At 40.9% G+C, this 26,874-nt stretch overlaps 1 long non-coding RNA gene across 1 annotated transcript; it reads left to right on the top strand.

The window, feature by feature from the left end:
• Nucleotides 1-460: 460 nt before the first annotated feature.
• LOC121076754 lies at nucleotides 461-26,791 on the top strand. The gene is made up of 3 exons (XR_005823694.1): nucleotides 461-625; nucleotides 19,767-19,915; nucleotides 26,616-26,791. It is a non-coding gene; the product is annotated as an uncharacterized LOC121076754 (long non-coding RNA).
• The last annotated feature ends 83 nt before the right edge of the window (nucleotides 26,792-26,874 follow it).

Raw genomic sequence — 26,874 nt, 5'->3', positions numbered from 1 at the left:
TTACGGCGGTAACGTCAGACTAGGGTTCGCAGCGTGCGGTTAGCATGCCCCTCTGCCTCTTGCCTTTCCCTTCAGCGCAGCAGCTACAGGCAGGGGGCACAGGCACCTGTTCCTGGCGTGGCCCACAGAGCCTAACACCAACCTCTGTGGAGATCGATGTCTTCTCCCCAGCGCCTGCCATGAGCTTGGGATCACGGACAGGTCGTTGAGCTACGGGGAACACGCTGAGGAATCCCAGCCAGCCCTGCGAAATCCACCCACAAGCCAGTGAGAGGGCTAAAGCAAGCGGTAAGTAAACTGAGGAACACGAAGCCATCATCACCCTCCTTACTGAGAGCCCTATGGCTCTCCCAGCACGACACCCACCAAGCCCCCTGAGGCCGGTCCCCAAGGCCGCCCTCCCGTGGCCGCCTTCCGAGGCCCCGGGCCGAGCCCCCCGCCCAGCCGCCCCTCAGCGGCCGCCGCCCGGAGGCGGGCGGGGCGCTGCCGCGTTCCGCCCTCCGCGGAGCCTCGCCGGGCCCCGCCGAAACCTCGGGCGGCGGCACCGGCTGGGGAGGAGGAGGAGGAAGAGCAGAAGGAGCGCCCGGTCCTGCCCCGCCGCCCGCTTCTCTTCCGGCGGCCTCAGGTGAGAGCAGGGCCGGGCGGGGGGGAGCCGCTGCCCGCCTGGGCGCGGAAAGGTCCGGCTCCTGGTAACGGCGACAGAATGGGAATAAAGGCAGAGAGGGAGAGGGGGGAACAAAGGCTGAAAGAGCGAAACTTGTAGGTAACAGCGCCCCGTGTTGCGCCCTCTGATTGCTCGGGAGCAGAGAACACCTCTCAGGCCCGCAAACCTGTGCCCGAGTTTGTGTGCGGACCGGAGGAAGGCTCGGTGAGTCCGGGGCCGGAGTTTGTGCTGTGTCTGCAGCCAGATGAGTGGAGAAAGTACCCGCTGGGTAAGGCGGTGGTGTACAACCCAAACCCGGCTTTGTGGAGTGCTTTGGGTGCTTTTTTTGTACTTTTTTTTTTTTTTTTTTTTTTTTTTTAGAATAATAGGGCTTTAAAATACTGAAGGAGGTACTTAAACATCCAAAGAAGACTTGAAATGTGTGAAGAAGGTTGGCTCGTCTTAGTGCTGATGAACAAGTCAGTCATTCAGCTCCGCTTTTGGTAGGAAGCGTTACGGCATTTCTGTAATAAGTGAGCACTCAATAAAGGGATTAAAACATTTCAATACATATAATGTGATGCTTGATCATCATTGTTTGATCACGTTATGTTTGCCTGATGGAGATAAAGCACATCGCTTAGCAGGGGCATGTCATCCTGCAGATGTCACTGAGGACCCGGGACCATTTTAAGGCTGCTGAACCTGAGGCTGCCTCTGTAATCGTTAGGGATTTGGTCTGCAGAAGTGTTAAGTCTGACAAAGACACTTGAAAGCATTTTTGGACACTAAAAGTAAATATTCAGTGTAGCGTTTGAATTCAGTTCAGCACAGAAGCCTGCTTTTCTCCTGTCAGTGTGTTAACATTTTATTTGTATTGCTCTCTGCTTAAAGTGTTTGGTCATGGACCAAGACCACGCTGTGCTAAGTGCTGTGCAAATACAAGGTGAGGAAGTCCATGCAAATGCATCTAAAACTTGTAGGTTTGATTCTGAGGCAGTTGTGATTTATTATAGGAAATAAAGTGTCCTCTGCTGGATATGGGAGTGCGAAAATTTCTACAGAGTAAGAAACAGATGCGCTTATACCTGTGATAGTGGTTTTGCTGCTTTGTGCTATGATTCAAGATGCTGGGGTCTTGTTTATTTATTTAAACAAACAAACAAAATCTGTGAAATTGTTTATTATTATCATTAAGCAAGCAGGATTGCAGGGAAGAAAGTTTCTGTGAGGGTTTAATGGTTCTGAGTAGGTCAGAAATAAACAAATAGCGTGTTGTATGTGTGGTTTGTTGTCTGTTTATTTTAAAGAGATCCTGATCTTTTGGGTGTTGATGTCCTGATCTGGAAGTTTTTAAATCGTCCCCTGTAGGAGGGAGAACAATTTGTTGCAGGTCTATGTTAAGACCAGTGATATGGTGTTCTCATGGTATGCTTGTGCGTATAGTGAAGTAAATACTTGTAAAATAAGTCTGTGTTGTAGTGAGTGGTTGATAAAATCATCATTCACTGACAGCGATGTAGAACAGGAAAATGAGGAGTATGAGGAATAGCAGCCTCAAAACAAGAGAACAATACTGATTTCTAATGGCTGTTATAGCATGTTATTTATGCTTCCAGAAGCCATTACTAGCAGCAATTAGGGTCATTGGGGGTTCTTGTAAAGAAGCCATTAAAGTTCTTAATTTTTTTCGTAATGAAGCTACCGTCAACACCATTAGGAGTAAACAGGGAAGACACTTCATTCCCTAGTGTATGTGGATATTTATGTTCTCATGGTTTGTGCTAAGTGAAAGAGCAGGTGCTGGTAGAGAGCTAATTAGTTTAGGTGTTAGCCTAGAGACAGATGATCGTTGTCTTCTGTTATTGTGGGTGTTTATGTAATTGCCAGTTGCTCTTGGATCAAAAAAGAAGGGGGGGGGGGGGGGAAGATAATATTCCTTGTAGAATTAAAAAACAAAACAAAACACTCTAAATTGAATTCTTACATACCTATTTCTTGGGATATATCTTTGACTCGGATTTAATGTAATGTAACATATGACTGTGATTTTAATCTATTGTGAAGGCTTTAAAACACAGAGTGAAGTACTTCACACAGATTCCTCCCTCAGTCCCACCATTTGTGTTCAAGCTACATTTTATACATTTTATCTTTCTGGAAAAGCCTGATAGTTGGAAGAGTTTGGTGTTTAGATTAATCAAATACAATAGTTAAAGTGCACTGAGCAGGTCTTCTACGTTCAAACCATCTTTTGGGGCTCCTATGCAGAAATCTGTACATGCATTTATAAATCAAAGATTGTTTTATTGCTAACAAGAAGGTAACCCTACACCTGTGAGCTGCCGGCAGATGGAATAGGTGTTCATCAGGAGCTGCCTGCTGCAGCCTGGCCTGGTGCCCCATGGCGCGGCCTGCCCTGCGCCTGCATGGCTCCTGCCTGGTTCCCCTGGTGCTTCTGCTACATTTCGTGTCGAGCAGGTGTTGCCAGCTGTGTGTTCATCTTCCCACTCTGGCAGGAGGCTGAGGAAGAGAGTATAAATATAGATGTTGTGTCTGGAAGTTGAAACTTCTGGTTATGAAACGCAGTGAGTCCTTTTTCCAAGTGTGCTAGTTGCTTGTTCCTGCTGTTATTTTGGGCTAGATTTAAAGCTCTTGTGTGAGAAGCATCTGTGCTTATAAACAGTTCCAGAGATTTAGGCGTACTGTTAAAAGGGAGTTAGGGACCTTGTTTAAAACAAGGAAGTTCTTTAGATGAGAACCGGGACCTTCTCTAACTGGAGCCCTGTCAGTACTGACATTCACAAATGCCTCTCGGTGAAGTGCCCTGTAAAACGCCTTTTGAAGAGCTAACCTGTTCCTTCAAAGGCTGAATGCTGCTAAATAGATCATCTATTAAGCTGGTATCTGTAAAGTTTCAAGCTGACTATTTGCTAAGCTGACAGGATATTACACTGTGAAATAGTTTGTAACCACTCTGCAGTTAGATCATCGTGCATTAAAATAAGGAAGTGTAGCTTCTTCCTTAGGTCAGTATGGTGTACTTCACAAGTAGTCAGTGTCTTCTGTCTGCTGAAAAACATATTTTATATTTTACCTTTTGAAAGCAGGAAAGATCTATTCATTTGGGATTGACTCATACTATTTTGAAGAACCATTTTCACCTGGAAAGAAAAATGATGTCTATTTTTATCATGAGGAAATAAGAGTTTTATACCATTTTTATTAATTTCCATCGTTATCTCCAGAGGTATCTTTTGCTGTTGCTTACCTTTTGCTTTGTATACCATCCTGTTTTCCTGAGTCACATCAAGTAGGAACCAGGCTGTCCTGCAATGTGTCAGCTGTGGCTGGAGCTGCCAAGCCATGGGGTGGTCAATAACGGTAGAGGAGCAAGCAATAGATTTGGTCTTTCCTTTTGCATGTGTTTTTCTTTGCTTAATAAGCATAACATATGACAGCGTAAATATTTTGTGCTGTAGTAATACTTCCTGCATATCATCTGTAGGTTGCTACTGTAGCTGAGTATTCTCTCTTTGGAGTTACTAAAATGAAGACAGAAAAGGTGAAGTCATTTCCTCTAGGTTATGCAAAGTTAAAATGGCAAAATTTAAGCAGAACGTGGGACTGCTGTTCCTTTTCTAATGGAGGCATTGCTTTAACTCAGTAGCTTGTAGTTATGACATGAGTTTATATTGAAATGTATCCTTCAAATAGAAACATTTGTTTTATGTAGCCTGATTTCAGTATTTTTTATTTTATATAAATCAAGCAGGTGTTCTCTTCTGTGTGAGCCAGGCTGCTGTTTTGTTTTGTGAAAAGCTCAGCAGATTCAGGTCTGCCCTTGGTTTAAAGACGAAGCCCAAGTTGGCCCAAATGAGACCCAGGGTTGTACGTACTGCTTTTCCGAAGAGCTTCCTTGCAGCTCGAGTGTTCCCCCCTGTAGAACTGTGTCTGAACAGCTGTTCTGCAGTCCTCATTTCAGCATTAAAAGTAGCTTCTGGTCTGTAGTTAGACAGAAGGAACAAACAGGGTGTGTTTAACTTCTGTTTCTTGACATAAAACTAAGTGAATAAGTAACACATTGCAGTTAAACACAGAAATCACAAAGACTACCAAGGCTGTAACTAATGTCCTAAGTAAAAGAAAGGTGACGAGTGTCTTCAAATATGGCTGGCTGTTTCTGGCAACTTCCCTCTGAAATGCCCACATGCTGTACATATGTGTATGTCTGGCTGTGCTCCAGAAGCTTGCAGGGGAACTGACCGACGGCATTTCCAGCTTCGCCCCGATGCCTCCTGCCTTGCAGTTTGCTTCAGAGTAGCTGCAGAGCTTTGTATCGTCCTCCATTCTGCATGATCTGTAAACGAGTACTATTTGACACGAGAGTTGTCTTTGATCCCACAATCAAAGGAACATATATTTTTTCTGAGATTCTCAGTGAGTATAGTAATAAATTCTCTTTTTATAAAACTGCCTTGTAAATGACTGGTTATAAAACCATGAGTGTACTCTTGTACTGTAGCCAATATAAAAATGTTTTTAAAGGACTTTGATTACGTTCTAAGGTCTTAAGTATGCATGCTTCATATAAGGGAAGGAGGCACCCATTGTAAGTATTTTATAGATAGATAAATGTAGAAATAGCCTACATGTGACTTTTCACGTAACACGTTACTTTTGTCTCTGGGAAAAGTTTTGTTATGACTAATAATGTTAGCATTTCGGTGAGTTGAATAAAATATTTTAGTAAAATGTAACATATCCCTAGGTTTTAGTCATTATTTACTTAATGTCCAATCTGCACATTTTCTGCTTTATTTATTTATATAAAACATAATTTATTTGTTCCAGGGACTTCTCTTTAAAACACTCCTTTTTTTAGAACTAGCTGATGATCAAGCCACCTAGCAGTGACTAATTTTTATTCAGATATAGTCTTCCATCCGTGTAACCAAAATGATGAGGTGACGAGGATGCCAATAGCATGACAAAGCACAGGAAAGGGCTGGATAATGAGTACAACTGAGAAGCAGCCATCGAGTTGGATTTGAAGCACACTGAGGCATGCAGTCAGCTGAAATTAATGGAAATGGACAATAAAGTCTGATCGTTTTAAATGGCAGATATTCTTAGCACCTGGCTCACATCAGCCTGAATCCATCTGTTACATTACTTCAGGTAGGACTTGCTGAAACAAGCTTAAGCTTAGTCAGGCAGAGGGGGGAAAAACAGATTGGGGCAAGTTGAGAGAGAATGAACTTCCTACTTGGGCTTTTCGGCATGTTTACAGCTCGTCCTCTGTTGTTGCCACTGAACTTCCGTGGGACTGAATCAAAAAAATGAGTTCCAGTAGCAGAATAAATTTTCAGTTTCCATTTCCTCATTTGAAAGGAAGCCGGGGTATGGCTATCGCCACTTTCTCACTTCCTGGCGCTTTCTGCCTGATCTTCTGCTACTCCTTTGCTAGCAATTTTAGGCAGCTGCCATGGAGGTGACTGCCATCTCAGTATCGAGTTGGGTGGGGGAAGTGGTGTCTGAGGAGCAAACATTTATATCTTTGTGTGATACACTTTTACTGGAATAAATGAAATAACAGAAGAGAAATGTGAGTGGTCTTTACCACTCTCTTGCCGAGAGGAGCCAGCCTGCTTGCTCTGGCTGCACAGGTAGCCGAAGTCTGAGGTGGAGCATCAGTGCCACCAGAGCTGGAGGCCTGGCTGGGCCTGAGGAGAGCCCAGCTCTCTTCTCCCCCATAAGCAATCTGGCAGGGGACTTTTTATCTTGAAAAGTCATGTTTCATCCTCTAGAACTGAGATAATCTGGCAGTTGCTTCAGAATCTTGTGAGCTAATTGAAGTTCGGCTTTTTGTGGCCGGTTTTGATCTTTTATGAACTAGTCATATACAGTTCATGAATTTAAGTTGTCTTTTTTTTTTTTTTTTTTTTCTTCTAGTAAGGGTTTTGCATATGTGCAGGAGAACACAGCTTCTTTTGGGAATGTCCTGGAACCTTGAATTGCTTTCTGCTTGCTAGTTATATAAATGTCTTTGTAAAGTATATTTTCTGAAAATACTCATCTGTGATTCTGGTGGGATTCCTATGGCATGGCTCAGAGAGCCGCTGCCCTTAGGAGAGGGCAGTTCTGCTTGCTTCCCCGGGGCTGCTCCCACCCCTCCTCGAATCGGTCCTGCTGCTCATCTGACCTGCTGCTGAGCTGTTTTGGGGAACTACATGGGCAAAAAAGCTATTTTTTTTTAATTGGATAAGCATTTTTTTTCTTCTGAAGGAACACAACAACCAGGAGAGAGGAAGTGGCGAGACTATTGCTGAACTTCTGGAGAGACAGGCAGAGACCGTTCCCTTCTCTTAGGCAGTAGCTGTGTTGTAAAACCGTGCTCCTGTTACCCAAGTAGTAAGCTGTACTTCTGCAGACATGCTGGAAAAGTGACCTGGGCTGTATTTTGGTTTGAGGTATTGCTAGCTGAATTGTTAGCCTAATTACAGTACTGGATAAGAAAGATCTTCGCTCCTCTGCTTTACTTTTACAGCAGGAAATGAATGTGAAAATATTTCACTTTAGTACTTCTTAAAAAAAATCTATATTTTTTTCTAAGTTCCTGAGGAGCATCCTGTTTTGGATTTTGTATTTTATACTCTTTATTTTTAGTCTGCTAATTGTAATAAAACATCAGCTACAAGCCCCCCACTCCCTTTTCTCTCAGGACACTGCGCTTTTAAAATAAGGCAGGAGATGCAACATGGTGCTATATTGACAATTGTGTTGGCACATACTGTGATTTGGTTAAGGAAGTGCGGTGTTTAATGTAACACAACAGTATGGAATTCACAGATGTCGGAGGGTAGTCAAAACTAGGAGTTGCTCTGAGAAAGTGCGAATTTGATAGCAGTATAAACACCACATACATCTTTCAAAGAACTGGGAAAAAAACAGCACAGTTACTTTGTAAATGTGACTTGATGTGGTTCTTACAGCGCCACAAATATGCAAGATTCCACACAGGCAATTTTATTCCCCCACGAGCTGACGTGATGATTGCATGCATGTTCAGAGCTCACTTGCAGAGTTTCAGAGCGTGATTTAGGGACATCAGTTGTCAGCGTGAGCAGAACTGTGCACGGGTGTTACATTGCTTCTGGTGAGCTGCAAACCAATGAACTAATAACATTGCTGGGTGATGGTGATTAAATAGGAATTCATTAATAATATATTGGAAGAATAAATGGGGAATTATCTCTTCCCTGCCCCCCTAAGATTCTGGACAGGTTGAGGCAAGAATCAGGCTGTTCGTGTTCATATATTGAATGTGTGTGTTCTGTAACTGTTGATAAAACATGTTTAGACAGGGAATTTGGAGGTAGTTGTAGCTAAACTGGTTTTCCAGAGTAACTTTAAACACTTGTTTTAAATGTTGAATGAATTTCTGTCCTGTGTTCATACAGGCTGTCATGTTTTAGAAATGCGTTCTGCTGTACTTATTTTTACCTGTCCTGGAAGTTTCCCTAGCCAGTGATGGTAAGGCTTTTCTTACAGTTATCTCTGCTGCAAAAAAAAAAAAAAAAAAAAAAAAAAGAGTACATATATATACAAGGAAAAAATAAATGTAATTGCTGGAGACTACAGAATCTAAAAGATGCTGTGCTTGTTTGTCTTTCTGGAAGGCTTCTCATGTCTTCCTGTGTACAGATATCCCAGGCATCATTCTTTTGGTTTGTGCATTTACAGATGGAGAACCAGCATTTTAAGAAGCATTTGCAAAAAAAAATAAAAAAAAAATCATGTTACTTAGTGGTAAATCTATGAGGAGTGTTCGCTGTGGAAAGTATGGATGGGAATCAGTTAATTTATTTTGTCATTAAAATCAAGCCAAGGAGTGAGGCAGCACTTCTCCAGCATACAGTGTATTCAGCATGCTGAAAGCTGTGCTGAATTACGTAGCAAGTAGTTGGAAAGAGGATGAAGTATTGCTGTTCTTACATGCTGGAAAACATTCTCACTAGAAATAGAGGGGATTTCAAGAGCAGGAAAAAGCGGCTGAGGGGGGAGATGAGAAATGACTAACTGTGGCACTGTACTCACAGAAATGGGCTCACTGTTGGCTGCAGGCAGAGGAGACCAAATTATGTTGTAAAATAATACTCTTTTGGATCTCGGTAAGGTTTTCCAAGATCCAGAGTCAGGCTGGATTAGCGCTAACACTGAGACAGAGACTCTGGAGGTACCAGAAGGGGGAAGGCCACATATCTCTTCTGGAAACTTGGCATGATTCAAAAGCTCTTGCCTGCACTTACCCATTGCATTGGAGACCAAAACGGTCAGAAATGTTGCCTTGAGTTGCAGAGACGTGAGCCCACGCTTAGAGCAAAGCTCTAGCAGTAGGCAGAGGAGCTGTGTGGTCTCAGTGTGGAACAGCCCCATCTTTCTTTTCAGTGTCATGGCTGAATTTAATAAGTTCTCTTGTGTGCTAGTTGGTGGTTAAATACCTGATTGAGCCCTGTGTGCAGGACAGCGGTTAGCAGTGTTTGTGCCCACCCTGTAGGTGGGTGCTCCAAGGCCTTCAGGGCATGAAGGAGGGTCTGGGCCGTGTCTCCTCAGGCTCTTTCACAGAGCCCAAACCTTGGAGCAGCGGCCCTGGGCCTGAAGGTCAGCGCGACTTGCTGCGCCTGTGTAAAGGGAGCTGTTCTAGAGGCCCGTCCAGCAGGACCGCTTCACTCCTGGAGGTCGGGGCACCTGGTAGTCACCGGGACACGGAGCTAGTTGTGGGGGAAGTTTTTAAAGGTTTTCAGGTGATGCTGGAGATCGCTAGTTAGTACAAAACCAACTATCCTGTGTGCCGTTGCCTGGGTCTGCCTTCTCTGGGGTATTCTCTGGGGATCTGGTCGACGCTCTGTAGGGCTCCTGTGTCTCCGTACTCCACACCCCTCAGTGCAGGCTTTTCTTTGCTCTCCCCTGTGAGAAGGATCCTGGCAGGCTTCGATTCTCTTACTGGTCCCTCAGCTGCTGGCTTGTGCCTCTGGTCAGGCACAAACCCTTGGGTGGGCTGTTGCATGGTTACCTTGCGGTTTGAGTTTAGACCTGAAAAACTGGTTTTTATAAGCACTAACCACCTGTTCTGTTAGGGAACAGCCCATGTAATTGTGGACGGTCTTTAATGATGTCTTGTTCAGCAGCGGAGGCTGAGCGCCGCTCCTCCCTCTGTGTAGTGCAACACAATCCATCCTTCTAACTGGGCTCCAATTCTTGAACAAAAAGTTACCTATGAACAGTTAGAAATGTCCAGCTGACCTTCAGAATATGGATATTGGTTCCCTGGGTAATCAAAAGGAATTCGTGGTTGTAGAGCAGAGCTGTATTTTACATCCTTGTTCTTTCTCCCTCTCCAGAAGTGCGTGCAGCCAGGCTACCTGTATGGCTTCTAACGCTGACGTCAGGGAGCAGCTAGGTAATTACGGCTCTGGTAGTTTTTAGCCAATAATTGGGCTGGTAACTGGTCTGCATTCAAACCTAAGAGGATGACTACACAGAAAGTTGCCAAGGAACAAGCTATAATGCCTCAGTTATTACTCGTGTGTATTATTATCCTATATAAGGTAAATGTAAGACAGTTTTTTCTACTTTTATATACAGGGGGATGTAGTTTGTACATTCTCATTTGCTATGAGAGATTTTTACATGCTATTAATCCCCAAATTTTAATTATCTACTAATAACTTATTCATGTAATTATGCAGTTAGTTTCCTTTACCATGATAGTCTTAAAATATACATATTTAAAATCTGGACAACTTGATGATTTGGACAGATTGTAGAACATAGAAACTACATTGTATGCCTTGTGAGTTGAAGTAAGACCCCTGTCAGAATGACTGTAAAATGAAATTTGATTTAGTCCTAAGGTGTTTTGGATATTCGCCTGTACTACCCATGGACTGTTATGGGCTATTGATTATTAATTTTTTTCTGTGTTGAGGTATAAGATGCAAAAGTAGGCAACAGTGATATTTGCCCACCTGTCCTTTCTCTGTTAAAATAAATATACAAACAGTATTTTACAAGGTAATAACCTAGGGGATGAGGGAAACACCCTCCTTGCAATATTGCCAAATGTCACTTCTGAGGTTTTTTTTTTAAAGCATTTTAATACTGTAAGACTCATCTTGCTCTTCCCTTCTTAATTTTGATCTATTTTTGGCCTAAATTTAGTTTTTCTCTGCAGTCAAGTGCTAAAAGCTTGATTAAAACACACAATTTTGTGATTTAGTGACATACTAAAAATGTCAGCAAGCATAAATATACTGATATAGCACTAACCTTGTCAGCCAGAATGCTAAATCATTCTTATAACTTCCTTCCTGTCTTAATGGAGAAGTCAGCAAACCTTTCTGCGCTTTCCTAGGGCCTGTGACTTACATTTTTATATACGTTTCCCTACAAAGCAATTTTAATTCTAGATTACAAGCACACTAAATGATGGAACATATCAGTAAGGTTATGTGCTGGATATGTGTAATATGCAAGATGTTTTTGTGTTGATGCTACTGTCTCGTTTTTATGCTTTTGTGCAAGTGACTAATTTCTTAACAAAGACTAGCGGTAAAGCCCCCTAAAAACAGTAGTAGTGAAACTAAATAAACCTGTGTTTTTGTTGATGGTTCCTGTTTTTTCTTTTGTGTGAGTTTGGCCAGAATGAGAATACACCTTTCTTATTTGGGATTTATTGACCAGGATTTTGCCCTGCAGTTTGAGTTCCTTGACGCTCCAGAAGATTCACCAAATATTCCCTGTTCCTTAGGCTGACCTTCTGTTACTAGTTTCTGTAGGATCATAAAAGAAGGGCAAACTGGGAGAGTCACTTGACTGCTTGGAGCAGCAGTCATCACCCAGCCAAGCACTGATCCCTGAGGGAAAGGGGAAATCCAGTCTGCACTGGCTCTGGGAAGGTCAGGCGCTGCGTGGTCACTGGACTCCGGCAGTCAGTGCCGCCGTCCGTCTTCCTGCTGTAAGCTGCAGGAGGAAGGATTAGTATTGCATGCAATCGGACTGGTACTTCATTCAGCACTTTTGCTCACGATTATGAATTTTCTGTATTGCCTTTTATTTAAAGGACAGGTTTCTTCACACATTTTTGTGCTAGCTTCCAGGCATAATCTCAGTCAAGATGAGACTTCTGTGAATACCATTTTCTGCAAATCTTAAAATTTGTTTGTTTTGGGTTACTTAAATTCTTGCTTTATGTTCACAGTACAGATTTATTTTCAGCCATGATGTCGATTATGCAGACATCTAGGGCTCATAGTACATGTAAAATATCTCTTGTACTTGGCATAGTTAATTGCAGCTGCTTTTTTTTATTAGTAGTGTTTTTTTTTTTTGTTTTTTTTTTTTTTTTCTTCCGTGCGTCACCCTGTCTAAGGATTCGGGATTTCATAAATCAATGTTTTGGGTGGAGAGTTCAGTGAATATTAGTTTCTCTGTTCATTGTCTGTAGCCATTGTCTAAATATAAAAACTTATTCTTGCAACTTAGTCTGTGCTTCATATCTCTTACTGACACAATACAATTTGTTTCCCAATGGGACATCACTTGTACTGTTAGCACCTTAGTCAGAACTGCTATGTTCCCTCTGCCTTTTTTTTTAAATCCATTTAAGCTGACAGTCTGAAAGACTGCCTTTTTCTATGCTTGTCACTGAACATGTTCAAGCAGTTGTCATGTTAGTGGGTTTTTTGTCATTTTTTTTTTCAAAAACTGAAGCAATTACGCTTAGAAAGTTAAGTTTTGATGGTTTGTTTGCATTTAATTTCAAACTATTTTCTCATGTTTTTTTTTTTGAGCTAGAATATATTTATGTGAATAATTCAGAAAGAAACAGTGATGAAATTATTGGTACAAACAAGTATGTGTGTGCTCGAATACATATATCATCAAATGGTATATACTTTAGTCATTTGAAGAAGTTGATTGCATTTGTTTTAACAAAAATACATGCCAGACATTTTTATTTACGCTTTATCCTTTTGCTTCCTCATTTCTGACTTCTTGTATTATCTGTACACTTAGGTTTACCATGGTGACAATGTAGAAATCTGGGTATAAACCACTGTCTCATGGTTTAACTAAATGTTACAACATTTTTATGGCTGTGTGTAACACGTAGGATAGCTAAAAATGTAGACATGCCTGTTTTATGCATGGCTTAGGTCACTGAAGGGTTGCATATGGTTTATGCTTTTCCTTACCCAGAAACACTTGACTGTTAGCTCCTGAATGAAGCGGGCTAAGTGATAGAGATGAGTACAGGTTTTGTCATATTGCACGTTGCACTGTATTTCTGCTTCATTTGTTAAATTCTTGCCTTTGAGACTCTTTCTCTTTGCAAGCTTCACAGTATTTCCTAGTGAAAGTTTGTCAGAAACAGTTAAGTGACTTAATTTAAAAGCAACAGAAATATCTGAGGGAAGTTTTAGTGTAAAAGTGGCTTTTGGATTTGAAAATATTTGGGGAGTGTGTTATTTTAGAAACACTCTGCACATACACAAATGTTTGTGGCTTTTCTTTACTTTATCAGTGAGCAGTCATATGTCTTTCTAGACTGGAAATTAAATGCAAAAATACCTGGGTTTGAGACTTGACTAGGGAAGGTGTATAAAGTATTTAAAACATGTATTATGAGCTTCAAAATAGCCACAAAAGGACTGATATTTTTTCAGTTTCTATGCAGCTCTTTTTTTTTTTTTTTTTACTAAAAGCATGAGTTGAACCTTTTAAATGGTTCTATTTATCTTGAAATTCCTTCAATAAATCCCCCTCTCACTTGCACTTGAATACAGATACTTTTGGCGTTTGTCTTGCCATGCAACAGTGTTGGTTTTTTTTAAGTTGGAAGAACACTTTTTTTTTTTTTTTCCATACGAAGTTACTATTTTTTTAGACAGCAAGTTTAGCGTGGTATAGTGGTGGAAGCAGAAACCTAGCAGGTAACAGATGTGAATATTGTTTGTAAGGTGGTTCTCTCAAGTCAGATTTTTTTTCTGGCTTTTTCTTTCTGCAAAGTGCTGATAGCAAGAGTATAGGAGGCCCCCTGACAAAAGTGGAAAGTGTTCTGGGCATTAACAGTAATTTGGCTCCTGGAAGTTGCCCAAAGTATTAGCAGTACGTTCTGACTCCTTCTGAAAACTGAAGTAACAGATCTTTTTCTAATAAGCACAAGTCAGCTTGGGTCCTGCTCTACAGGCTGTGTCAGAGTCATCACTTCTAACAGCACAGAGCCCCAGGGATCACTGCAGGGCATCGATGGGTTCAATACTGACTCACAGGAAAGAGAGCCACTGCCTAAACCATTGCCACTGCTGATCTTGAGAAATGATGCAATTGCCATTCTCCTCCCTGCTCTGGGAAGGCATCTCACATCTCCTCGCTCGCTGCTGAAATTTTCAGGGATGGGATAAGCCAGTCTGACTGGGGTGAGTCTTCACTTGTAGTGGATATTTATCAGTGCCTCTTAAATTCTTGAATATTTCCTTGACGTTATGGACTGTGTATAACCAAACTGAAGTGAGAATTACTGACTACTCTGACTGCTTGCCTAGCGAAGATGTTGAGAAGTGTGTTTTCCCCGAGAAGCTGATCTTTTCTATTGCTGGCTCTTCTCTCGTTATCTCAGGGCTCAGGACACGTGTGGGAGCACAGCTCCTTCCCGCGGGGGCTTTGGTGGCACTGCCAGGTGAAGGAGCTGCCTCCTGCCTGTGCTCTGCAGCTCCACGCTGTCGGCCGTGCCAGATCGCTGACCTGCTGGGTGCTGTAGAGAAAAGGAAGCAAAAACTGAGGGACGCAATAGGTTATTTTTGAGCTGAGCCGACCGAGCGTGGGCCTAGAAACACTCATGCTCATAACGAAACGGTGATGTGGCATGGTGACACGATGGGAGGAAGAGGGGAAGAGGAGGGGAAACTCTTTGAACAAGCCCCTGTCCCAGAGCTGTAGCCAAGAGCTATGGGTTTAGCTGCTAAAAACTGAGCAGCTAAAGCTCCTCTCTAGCTTTCTATTCACTAAACTAATTTAAGCTGTGTGTCTGTGGAGAGGGGGCTGATTTATTAATATGTGCCCTTGCCATAGTAGCTGTTTGTATGTGAATAAATCCCTGATAGTGATGCCTGTCATTTCACTAGGAGGCTGTTGTCCCGTTGCATTAGGGCTCATGGCTCGAGCAGTAAGTTGGGCTTTAGAAATAAGGAAGTGGTGGCAATGGCCCATGTGTCAGGTTGAACCATATGTGTAAAAAAAAAAGTGGTGGTTCAGTTACAGGTGCGTGGAAGGGGTGCAAAGGCCTATGTGATTTCAGCCACCGCTCTGTCTTGACATTGTTTAAATAGCATGATTTTATGCTGGGGGGAAAAAAAAACCAACAACAAACCTTTCTTTCTCAGGTTATCAGAACATAAATTAATTTTTTTCCTGCTTGTGTAACTGAAATTGCAGCACTGACTCGCTCTGTAGTTTTTGTAACCACCATGACTGTCAGCGGGAGTTGAATGACTGGCATTTTGCTCTCCTTAGCACGCGTTCTTATTTAATTTTATTTTTATTTTTGAATATAATAATATTATACAATAACTTAATTATTTTTTATGCAATATTTAAAGCCTGGCATTGTGCTTCCTGCCACAGCTAAAGAGACAGGCTCCTCCAGGGATATCAATTTCTGGAAGCATGATATTAAAGTCCAACAAAAAGTTTGTGTCAAAGCTGGTGATTACTGTAATGCATTGTTGAAGACGCAAATCATTTTGGACTATAAAATGTCCTGCGAGTGTTCATTTATTTTGTCAGCACCTTTTGGGGATTGATGATGGTATTAGTTCAGCTCCTTTGGGAGAGAAAAAGGGATATCACACAGTCAAAGCCAGCCAGCAGGAAATCTGTGGGAGAGCCGAAAGTTAGGAAATGGATTTTGAGTTCTTCGCTTTAACCGCAGTGGTCATCCTTCTCATACATAGGCTAAGAGCTTCAGAAGGTTTGAGAATTTGTATGTGCACAGGATGGAAAGAAGGGATTACAGGCAGGAAAAATACCTCTGGAATTTATTATGCTTTAACCACAGGATGTGGTTGTTAAAATAATTTCTTGGGTTTTTGGCAATATTTGGATTTCATTCCTGCTCTTGAACTGTACTGAACAAACTCAGTGAAAGTTAAAAGTAATCAGAATTTTGAAAAGCAGGGAAGTGGCTGTGACGCTAATTAATAGGGTGATTTATGCTTCCACTGGAGCTCTCTGATCTACCAGATAAGATCTTGCCAGTGAACTATCAAGCCTGGGTTGTATTCCCAGATTCGCTACTGAGGTGCTTCATGGCATTTAGTTAAGCACTTTTCCAGTATATAACTGCTTGCTTTCCTCTTGCGTTTCTACTTCAAATGTGAAGTCTCTGAATCATGGATTATCTTTTAGGAAACTAGCGTTTGATCAGAGCTTAGGGCTACTACTTAATTCCATTTTTAGTCAGAATTTTCTTGGTGTATAGTGCTGGAAAAAAAAAACACACACCAAAACACCTTTTCGTCCCCTAACAATAAAAGTTAACCTTGTAATTCTATGGAATTTAGTTATATAGTTTGATTACATTTTTGTTAAAAGGTATATCCTTTTCTCAGATTGCTTCTAGATTGTCATTTTTGAATTTGTCACTTTCTGCTTTTTATCTCATGCTATTTGATCTTGTTATAGGTGAGTAGTTGAGGTCTACTGTTGCATTATCGGTGTGGTGTATCTTCTGCCTCCTTTAGTTGGTCCTGTATGGTTTCAACTCCATAGCATTCTTCACTCAGCTTAGTTCTGGTGCACGTCTGTATCATGTCTCAGCCAGCGAATTCCTGCCAATACCAGCCCTGCCAAGGCACTAGTGTAAAACAAACGGCAGTACGACCTTGCTGAGAGAGCTGTAGTGAGACCCCCACTGGGTTTTCGCAAAGAGCTTCCAGTGGTGCTGGAGAGCTGCAGCTGCAGGAGTGGAAACTGCATATTTGATGCAGCCTGTAGTAATGGTGTTTCTGCTCTTGCGTTTGCTCATGAAAATAATTGCAATTTTAAATTTGAAATAGTTTAAATATGAACTACGGTTTGCTAAATTCTTAATTTTGTGCTTGTATCAGATGGAAAAACGCTAGTCACTGAAACGTAAAACCACTCCAGCAGCACCGTATAGCCTTCAGACTCGTTGCAGCAAGAAAGATTGTACCAGCAAATCCTGGAGACCTTCCTAGCTGTGCTTCTGAGACAGGCTCTGTATGGGTCTTCTTACTTCAAACTTTGCGCGTTCAGGAAATAGTTCCTGTGTTAATTAAATATTACTTCCAAGAGACCAGAAACCAGTCTTTGTGTTGAAGTCCTGTTTTCTAGGTGTTTCCCCAGGGGGATCAGTTGCAGGACGTTGGTAGCTAAGGAGTTCGGATGTAACAAAGGTAAAATGAAGAAGAGAACTGAAGAATGCTCAGCTGGTTGTAACAAGTACAGTCAGGCTGCTCTGTTGTGTTATCATTTAGTAATTTTAAAATTCCTTTTATGGGAGGAATTGATACAATTTTGACATTTCTTGTGGTTTTCAAAGTAATTCTGCAGATAGTATAGGAGAGGAAGCAGTCCCAGCTTTATCTGATAGTTTCAATCTGACTTTTGTTCCTAAGCATTTATATTGTTTCTCCAGTAAGCTGTCTTAAAAGTTCCTGAATAAAGTAAACTTTAAGCTAAGCATCAGTTCAATTTATGTTTCTTTGGAAATTTAGGATAACATGGAAGTGATTTTAAGGAAATCTGTAAATGTTAGCCAGGCAGTAAAGTAGAAGAAAACATCTTAGTCTTCATAATAATTTTGGTGTGCTTTATATATGGTTTTGTTGTTGTTTTTAAATTAAAAAAAATGATAATATGTATTTTAAGCATTTCTGAAGTATTTTGGAGAATAGGGAAATCTGATTAGTTGGTATGTTGGTGAACAGATGTCTTGAATAAAACAGGGAAGAATCAAACAGTTTTGGAAGTCTGTGCTCTAAACAGGTGTTACATTTGGGTGAAGTATGCTAAGTCTGGGACTTTGTAATACAAAAATAGCCCATCCCTCTGTTTGGAGTTTCTGTTAGGTCAAATTTGTTGTTTCTTGAAGCTAATGAACTCTCAGTAAAATTAACTGAGAGCTATTCTCATGTCTTTTTCTTCATATTGTAAGGCTCCAAACCTAAAGCAAAGGAAAAATCTTGGAGAAAAAAAAAAAAAGTAATAGTGTGTTACTAAGGTCTAAACAGAAAACTTTTTTTTTTAATGTTGCAGCTTGGCTGTAGTTTTTTACAACTTTTAATAGTTTTAGCTTGATAAAGATTGAACACACATACTGAAAACAAACAAACAAACAAAAAGCAAAAAGCGCACACACAAAAAAAAAAAACAAAACACAAGATAAAACAGATTTGTGCTGCAGGTGCATTGATCCACCAGCTCAATGCCACATAAATAACAAACTGGTAAGTGTGAAAAGCACCTGCAGTCAGAGCAGCAAGGCGCAGTGCTCGCAGTGTAGCTGGTAACTGTTCGGCAGGCAGAATGAGCAGGGCCTGCAAACAGTTGCTAGGGTAATAGGGCCTGTGGTTAGCGCTGAATGCAGGCAGCTTTCTCTGTCTTGTAGATCAAAAAATGGCTCAAAGTACTGCGTGTCGCTTCCTGAAACATACTGCTTATCAGGAGGCTGCTCTCTGTGCCTCTGACGAGCTTTGGTTATGCATACAGAGAGAACCATCTTTTTTCCTCTCTGTAGGTGCTGAAGCAAAGTACTGCTCTCGTTTCTGCCTTTGTTTTCAGTGCTTGTGCATGATGTGAAGCGTACTGTCCGTAGGACCTGGTCCTGACACCCCTTCTGGCTGAGCAGCTTGATCCGTCTGCCCATAAAGTTCATCCTGCATATAACTGCTTATCAGAGGCTGTGGTGAAAGTTGTATTTTCAGACAGGTATTAAAAAAAAAAAAAAAAAAAAAGAAATTAGGTGAAGTTTTGGGTATCAAGCATAATCCTTACTGTAACCTTCTAAGAGCTAACATGATACAAGTACAAATAACAGCAGTTAAGCCCTTTCACAAACACTGAAAACCATAATGCTTTAGCAACTTGTGTAAAATCTCTGAAGTGTTCTTTCTGGGTAATTGAAAAATAAATGAATAAATCATAGCATATGTTTCTAGAAAGCATTATGAAATTTCTGGGACACCCTGGCTGTTTGGACATTCTCCTCGCTCTCCTACCTGAGTACCAGTGAGCAGCTGCTGGTATTGCTCTCTGCACTGCACTGACCCGTTTCAAAGCAGCTCGAGGCATCTGTCTGCTGAATACCAGGGAACCATCCTTGCTGGAGAAGTAATAAGATGAAAGTAAAGACGAAACCTGTTTGGGCATTCCAGATCGAACATGTACCTCTAATAAGATGTACAGAGGTTATAGTCTCATTTTTATCTCCATTTACACACACGCACACATACACGCAGCAGATTTATATCTGCCTTTTCAGATCAGCTCTGCGAGATGTGATCTTGTTTTCTTCCTTTCTCTTTTATCTCTAAGGCTGCAGGAAGGCTTTGTCAGGATCTTGACCTTTTCTTAAGAATTGTCTCCAGTCTCCACCTGACTTCTATAAATACTGATGCCCATGAACTTGGCTAAGTGGAGCCAAGCAACTTCTGTCCAAAAAGTAGCAAGATTTGATCACAGCTTGTCCCAGTGCTTAAGGATGAACTGAGCATTTAACCCCTTGTGACAGAAGTGCTTTCATAGCTTTGCTGCTGAGTGGGATTGCGTATAGACATGCAGAGTGCACGCTTGTGTGTGTGTTCTTGGTGACAAAGATATTTTAGATAAGTATACAAATATGTATATTTTGTTTTAAGAAAACAGTGCATTGTCATTGTCAGAGTATAGTAAACTAAGTTTTTCTCCTATTGATTTTCCTGGCAAAAGACAGAGGATGACTAGTCTTTTTTCTTCCTTGAGCTACAAAGGGAAGAAGTAGAAACATTATTAATGCCTATGGTGGTCCATGGAATAAAGAGTCCTCATCTTGTTGCAGGTTGGTGTGAACATCTCAAAGATTTGGTGTCAAGAATCATACCTGACTGGGTTGTACTGACTCTGCTGCACAAATTTCAAAATGATCAAGCAGACCACAATGGAGTGAAGAAATGCTACTTTTGCTGATGAATTCTGTGGCCTGTAATAGTAAGCAAACAACAAGATTTTTTTTTTTTTTTTAATCAAGATTCTAAGTAAAATTTAGGACCATAAAACCCCAGAGTAACCTGTCATGCACAGCTCAGCCTTACAGTCTAGGTAAAAAGTACCTTCTCAGTGGCTTCGCCCTGCTCTGGGGATTGGTTAGATGTTGATCAGCATGATAAACTTTCATGTGATAGTGGCTACGTACTTTGCTATTTTGGAAAGTTCTTCTGTGGACTCTATGTTGCTCCAGGGAAGTAACTTCAGACTTTTTTAGAAAAGTAACATTTACCATATCCTGAAGTTTTGCTGTGGCTATGAAATTATTTCATGTTTCGGTATTAACTATTTCTGTTTTATAATACTAGTTAACTGAATTTAGTATCAGTGAATCCAAAGGGTAAAGCTGCTCAAGGATAATTTAATTTAAGTGCCTGCTTCACTTCAGCTGTTGCCTCCTGAGACACCAATATTTCCCATAGTGACTCAGTGCTTCACATGATGTAGGTTTCCAGTAGCTTGTTAGTGTAGAGAACCGTTGGGTTGGCTGCCAAGCAAAGCTTTGAAAATGAAAGATACAGGATAAGATGAAATGAGAATGATAGTGATTACAGATTTGTGTTCAGCAGTTGCATTATCTTGGTAGACAATCAAAACTTACAGTGTAAAAAATTCCTATGGGTTATGTGGTTGCCTATGGAGCAGTACAACACAGAGAGCTTTGTACTGTTTCTGTACACCTTTCTTCTTTCAATTATCCAAGAGACCATACCCAGGTACTTGTGAACACTTGGTTCACATAGCATGTAGTATGGATCAGTGGTAAATATGTATGAAACCCCTAATAATTTTGAAGCTTCTGTTGCTATCAAGTATGACTGAAAATATAAGATTTCAGAGCTTTCATCCCATTGGTGGTGTTTTATTTCAGTGAGCTCATAAACGACCTTTCCTAAACCTCATGTTGTGTTTTTGAAACCTTACTTAAACATTCTGTTCTTTTTTGGTGTCTCTTGTGAGCTGAGGTAGGGTATAACAGCAGAAGCAAAACTTCCTGTCAGAAGCGTAGGTATGTCTCCTTAGTGGTACTTTAGTGCTTAACCTCCAAGGGAGGGAACTTCCTTATTGCAAGTGTTAGTTTTAGTTTTGGTTTTGGCTGTAAAGCACGCATGTGGTGGTGTAACAAATATTGCATGGCTGATATTTGAAGATGTCTGGGGAATGTTAAAATCCCCTTATATAATAAATAGTACATAGAAATAAGATTTTAAAAACACGTACTCTATAGAATTTACTGTTGAAGTGCTGGTCATTAAATAAAGGGGAATTGGATTTAATATGTCCCTTTCCCCCTGTTTCAGAAATGGTAGGAAGGCTTTCTTTATGAAACTTTAAGGGCATTTTATACTTCAAAAATATTTGTACTGCAGCAGCACCCTGCAGTACATTGTTCCTGGTGTTGATGTACAGTCATGTTGGTTCCATTGTCCATCTGTCATCAGCTTTGGGCTGAGGTTTGTTTCCAAAGTGAAATTGTCTGCAGATCTGATATTCTTCAAGTTAGAGTTCTTCCTGAAGCAGATACAGATGAAAAAGCAGAAATTCAGACAGAAAAAATGGTTTTTACCTTTGGCTTAGAGACAAGCAATGTTGTTTTTGTATTACGGCTTACTCTTGTATTTTGGTTATGATGCTTGGTAAAAGCATTTTAAAATGGTTGGTTCTATAATAGCTATTGATAACAGTACAGTATGAAGGCAGTGCTGATCTATGCTTTGAGCAACCTTACGGGGTCAGTTACCTACTACTCAGTGACATATTTTCAGCGTGAACATCTATGTTAGTTCTTCCAAAAGCTCAGAGACTGGGGGGGAAAAAAACAAACAAACAAACAAAACAAACAAACAAAAAAACAGACTAAAAACCCAAAGCTATTGGGATCAGTGCATCAGCTGAGCCTCAGCTGTCTGTATGGGTTTCTCCTCAGGTCAGTAGCATGCAAGTATTGTAGAAAGAAGAGAGAGGTGTGTTTATCTCTGAGCCTGCTTCTCTGTTTCACCGTCTTTAGCTGGACTGAACCTAAATCTAAATAGCAAGTGATTTCTTATCTGACTTAGGACAGGTTTTATCTTCCTCCTGCCCATAGCATGCCCCTTATCCCTTGCCGTGTAGTGATTGCACCTGTTCTGTGCAAATATACTGTTTACCCTAGAGGTGGGAAACATGCATTTCTCTGAAACTGCAGCACTCCCCCTAAATAACTAAATGAGATGGGGGGAAGGTAGAAGTAATGCGTGATGCCCATTGCACTCACTGTGATTTATTTATTTATTGAGCGTCTCCTGGTGTACCTAGCTGTAAGAAGAGGCAAGTTAAGTCCATGTGCCCTGGCGCTGGCACATCAGCAGACTGTTTCTTGGTTGCTTTAGTGAGAGAGAAAAGTGGAGGAATATTTAAAATATTGCTATACAAATGAGAGAGATTTAAGTCTAGATGTAATTACGTAATTCTGTTAAGCTGAGGGAGCTTGTCAGCCTTAGCATCCTAAACAATAACATCAGGAAAAAAAACTTGTCAGTTTGAACACACCTTTCTTTAAATGATCCTTTTTCTTAGTACTAATTTCAGTATAGACTGAGTATTACCTAGTGTAATGTATTTTTTCCCCTATAAGAAAAATGTTTTGAAGATATCAGGGATTTCAATTTCTGTAAAAATCAGGGGTATTCAGTAGAAAATATTGAGTCTTCCCCCCTCCCCGCTCTGTTGGAAACACTATTTTTACCTATAGTCTTCAAGCTAAATATTCTGTATTTTGGATTTTTTTTTAAATGTAGTTTATGTTGCTCTTTATTACTATAAATAACCGAACAAGCATTCTGCTTTTGATATAATTGAAATTATACAATGGAAACTTATCCTGACTTCTGAGGACACTGAGTTCAAAGGTGTGACTTTTAAAACAGGTCACAGAAAACTTACTGTAAGAGGGATATTGACTTTTGTGGTCATAAATTCAATTTTAAACCAGTTAGTCAGAAAATCTATTTGTAAGGTACATCGGAGTGTCTAGGACTCATGAAATAATCACACACCTTGGACTTTGAAAGATGCAAAGCACAGCTGAATTCTCTTCTAGTGTGATAATACTTTTTTTTTTACACCCTAGAGTTTGTTGCCTATGAAAATCAGCATTATAAAAGGACTTTTTTTTTTTTCCTGCTGAGATAGAAACTGAAGTTAATTATAAGGCTGGAGAGATTGTTGTTTTAGCTGCCTTATGTTTGCACAATAAACTACCTTGGAACAGCAGTAAACTCTCCCATCTAATTCAGTCACTCTGCTCTGGTTATATGGATTCTTTTTCCTTTTATACTTAGCTTAGTTTATGAGCTAGTCGTAAATTATGAGTCTTTAGTTTCCTGAGCCATCTTCTGTAATCATTGCTGTGTCCTGTGTGGATCAGTAGCGCAGAGATTTCTTTGTGACGGGCTAATGGCTCTCCTTGAAGCCTGTCCTGTAACCATAGCGGTATTCGTCAGTGAGCACCACAGCTCCAGATGCGATATTATCAGTAAACTACTTCTTTTTGGGCTGTGGACCCGTGAAAATTGATGAGTCAATTAGCAACTCACTGCTGCCCTTGCTCCTGTACTTGTGGTTTGCCTTTCCTTTCCAAATGCTAGGCCAGCTCCGGAGCTCATCGGATGCCTCTGCTCGCTGACACGCTCCAGCACCCAGACAGAGAAGTGACAGGGTAAAACTAGCTTTCTGATTTCTTTGGTGAGTAGGCTCAAAAGAGAGGCCGGTGGGTGCCGGAGTTGGGTGCCTGGGCAGGCTGGCCAGGAGAGGAGTCCAGGTGGGAGACACCTTCTCCTTCTTGTGCTCGGAGCTGCCTGCTCGGCTCGGATGTGTGTGAAACCATGGCCTCTGCTATTTCTCATCTTCTGTTTCTACCAGTGACTGGAAAACTATATTCAAATTACTACTACACAAGTTGTTGTTCTGATTTTAAAGGCTATTGTACAACACATGTCATGAGAAGAAGCAATCTATTCAAATAGGAATGCGAATAGAAAACGTTTTAGTTTTTCTTTGCAGAGTATTTAGCACTATCATCGTTACGGCTCTGAGTGCATAGTGATACCCTTTGTTTTATTTCATTGATAACGATTGTTCTGACGCATGTCAGGATTTCTTCTGTCTCCTGAATTTTTTCCAATTGTCAGACTACTTTTTTGTATTGTTTTGGCTTTTGTATGTAAATAGAGCTTTGAGTGATCATGCGAAGAAGTGGGAATGCTCACTTTTAATAGGAAAACAAGGTAAATGTAGATCAGATTTTTTTCTGTTTTCCAGAAGGAGCTCTTCACAAATTAAACATACATAAGAAGGTGGAATGACACATAAAGAACTTCAGGGTACAAAAATGGTTTACCTTTGTAAAGAAACTTACTGCACAAGTTAGATTTACTGCTGATAGCAGATAAGGCATTACAAATGCGTCTGTTCTCCTTTTAATATTTTTATAGGAGCAGAAAAAGCTAAGATGACTGCAGGCTAGCATTTGGAAGCAAATTCCTAAAAGGAAGAAGTGTTGTCTTTAACATGAGTGGTATTTCCTGTGGTGACTGCTACGAAGTATGCAAAATCCAAAAGGATTGCTAACATTCATTTCCTAGACTGAATTAGTTGTGGAGTCCACTAGACCGTAGATTATTTTTGCCTGAAATTCATAATTCATCTACTAATACTCCTGCAATTATTCTATTTGATGATTACAGATTCCTGATTCCCTTTTAATATCTGCTAATGGGTAATTATGGTCAGCAATCATTCTTGTCATGGAAATTGCTAATGTAATTTCAGAAACACTGTTGTCATTTGTGTGAAACAAAAGATGGAATGGAAATCAAAAGTGCACCTTTTTCTTTGATGCTGTAGTAGTTAAAAACAGAAAAACTGCTTCTGCTCGCTTTTGTGCTTTGGCTGTTGAGAAAAATAAGGCAATATATGTCATTTTACTTGATTCTTGCTATTACGGTTTGGTTTTAGTATTTCATGGATGAGACTGCTTTTCAGTAAACAGCTTGAGGTGAGTAAGACTTGAGTCCCTGGCAAATGAGCAGCTAAGTGGAAAAATAAGTACTTATTATCCAGGCAGTTACTGAGAACGTGTTTGTGAATGCATCGATAATTTCAAAATGGAAAACAGAACTGCAGCGTACTTGGATCCTCCTTGGAATGGCATCAACTTGGTCAGTGTCTGGTAGGGACAGTACTTGTAAGGAAAGGGGAGAAAGGATGTGATTCTTGGCCATCTGCGTCAGTCCTGAGTGGGAGACTGAGCAGGAGGATACGGATTTGCCAGGTCCACTCCACAGTCTGAAACCTGAGAGCAGTTTGTGCTTCATAAATAGAATAAAGGAAGGGCCTACCAAGAGCTGTTTTGTTGTTATCAGCCTGATTTTTGTGTCAGATAGCACGTTGTTCTGTCGCTCCACCTTGCGCTGTCAGGAAGGAAGAACGCTCTCTGTGCCGCTGTGACGGGAGCTTTCTGCTGTGCTCTCAGGGCCTCGGATGTTCTCCCGTGTCTCCCTGCTCGCCCTGCCCTGGCACCGGTCCTTTAGGACAGTTCAGAAGTTACCCCGTCCTTCAGCACCCTCTGCATGCTGTTCAGGACAAGGCTGGAGATGGAAAATGAGGGAAGTCCTGGCAGCTGTGGAGGCACAGGGATGTAATCACCCCATCAGGTGATGTGCCTCTTGTCTGAGTGATGCAAGTTCCCAGATTAGTTTCCCTGGTGAAGAGACTTGCTTTTTTGTAATTACTTATCTTGAGCCAACTGCAAAAGAATGTCTTCACTGATTTTTTTTTTTGTAATATGACTTGTTAGTGTAGCCCAGGATATCATATTTCTGTTTTTTTATATATATTTTTTAAACACTTGGTCTCTATAGGCTCTGCAGTATGGCCATGTCTCTTCTGCAACTCTTGAGTCCTGGCCAATTCCTACGCAAATGTTGTATATTGACACAGAGCGCTGCGGACAGTTTTAACTAGTCCAAGAGAACAAAAGAGCATCATTCCAAGCCTAGTAGCTTTCAGTCTTCTATAACAAAATCCTATGGCTTCGTCCAGGAGACGAGAGTGTAGTGGTATTTGACAGCTGCTATTAATGGGAAGCAACCACAGAGCTGCTGTCAGAAATACCCAGTTTTGTGGAAGACAGAAATAACTCTTTTCTGGTGAGCAAGATGTGGCTGTGTGTGTGTGTGTGCACAAGATCTTGCCCAGTACTTACCTTGGTAAGTTTCTGTTGCTGAATCTGAATGCAACCTTGTTCCCAGTGCATTGGAACAGGATAGATTTATTAGGCTGCAGCTGTTTGATTCACATTCTGAAAGGAATCTTACTGTCTTTCTTTTTCTTTTTTTTTTCTTTTTTGCCTATCATGAGTCCAATGTTCTTGTGTATTCATTGGGCCAACTTCTTTACCTGGCCAAATATTTTTCAAGTTAACTGCCATGCATGTGGCTGGAACTCATCTAGATCTGATTGAGTTTTATTCATTTGTTTGGTAGACATTCTTGTCAGTTCTCAGTGCAGTTTCCAATCCATACTATTTGGGTTATTTCTTATATATATATACACTGAACTAATCTTGTCAACAAATTGTTCCTTCTCCTTTCTAATTCTTCAGAACACAGCGAAGACTTCCAAAGACAGCTTTTTTTTCTTGATAAAGTGATGATCAGAGCTCCTTTTTGTTTGCTGCTCGTGCTTCTGGGAGTGCTGTTTGGATTTTGTGGTCTATTGCCAGTTGAGGGTTACATCTCTCTTGTGGTGTCAGAATGCCAAATCTCCAAAAAGCAATGACCAAAAAAAGTAAAAGTGATGCTGTGGTGAACAGTGCTTAAGTGATCCTTAAATACATAAACAGGAGTGCCTTCGACTGATGA

Source organism: Cygnus olor, chromosome 12 (assembly GCF_009769625.2).
Source record: "Cygnus olor isolate bCygOlo1 chromosome 12, bCygOlo1.pri.v2, whole genome shotgun sequence".
Lineage (NCBI taxonomy): Eukaryota > Metazoa > Chordata > Aves > Anseriformes > Anatidae > Cygnus > Cygnus olor.
The sequence above is the reverse complement of the archived record's forward strand: the minus strand, read 5'-3'. Positions and strand labels throughout refer to the sequence as shown.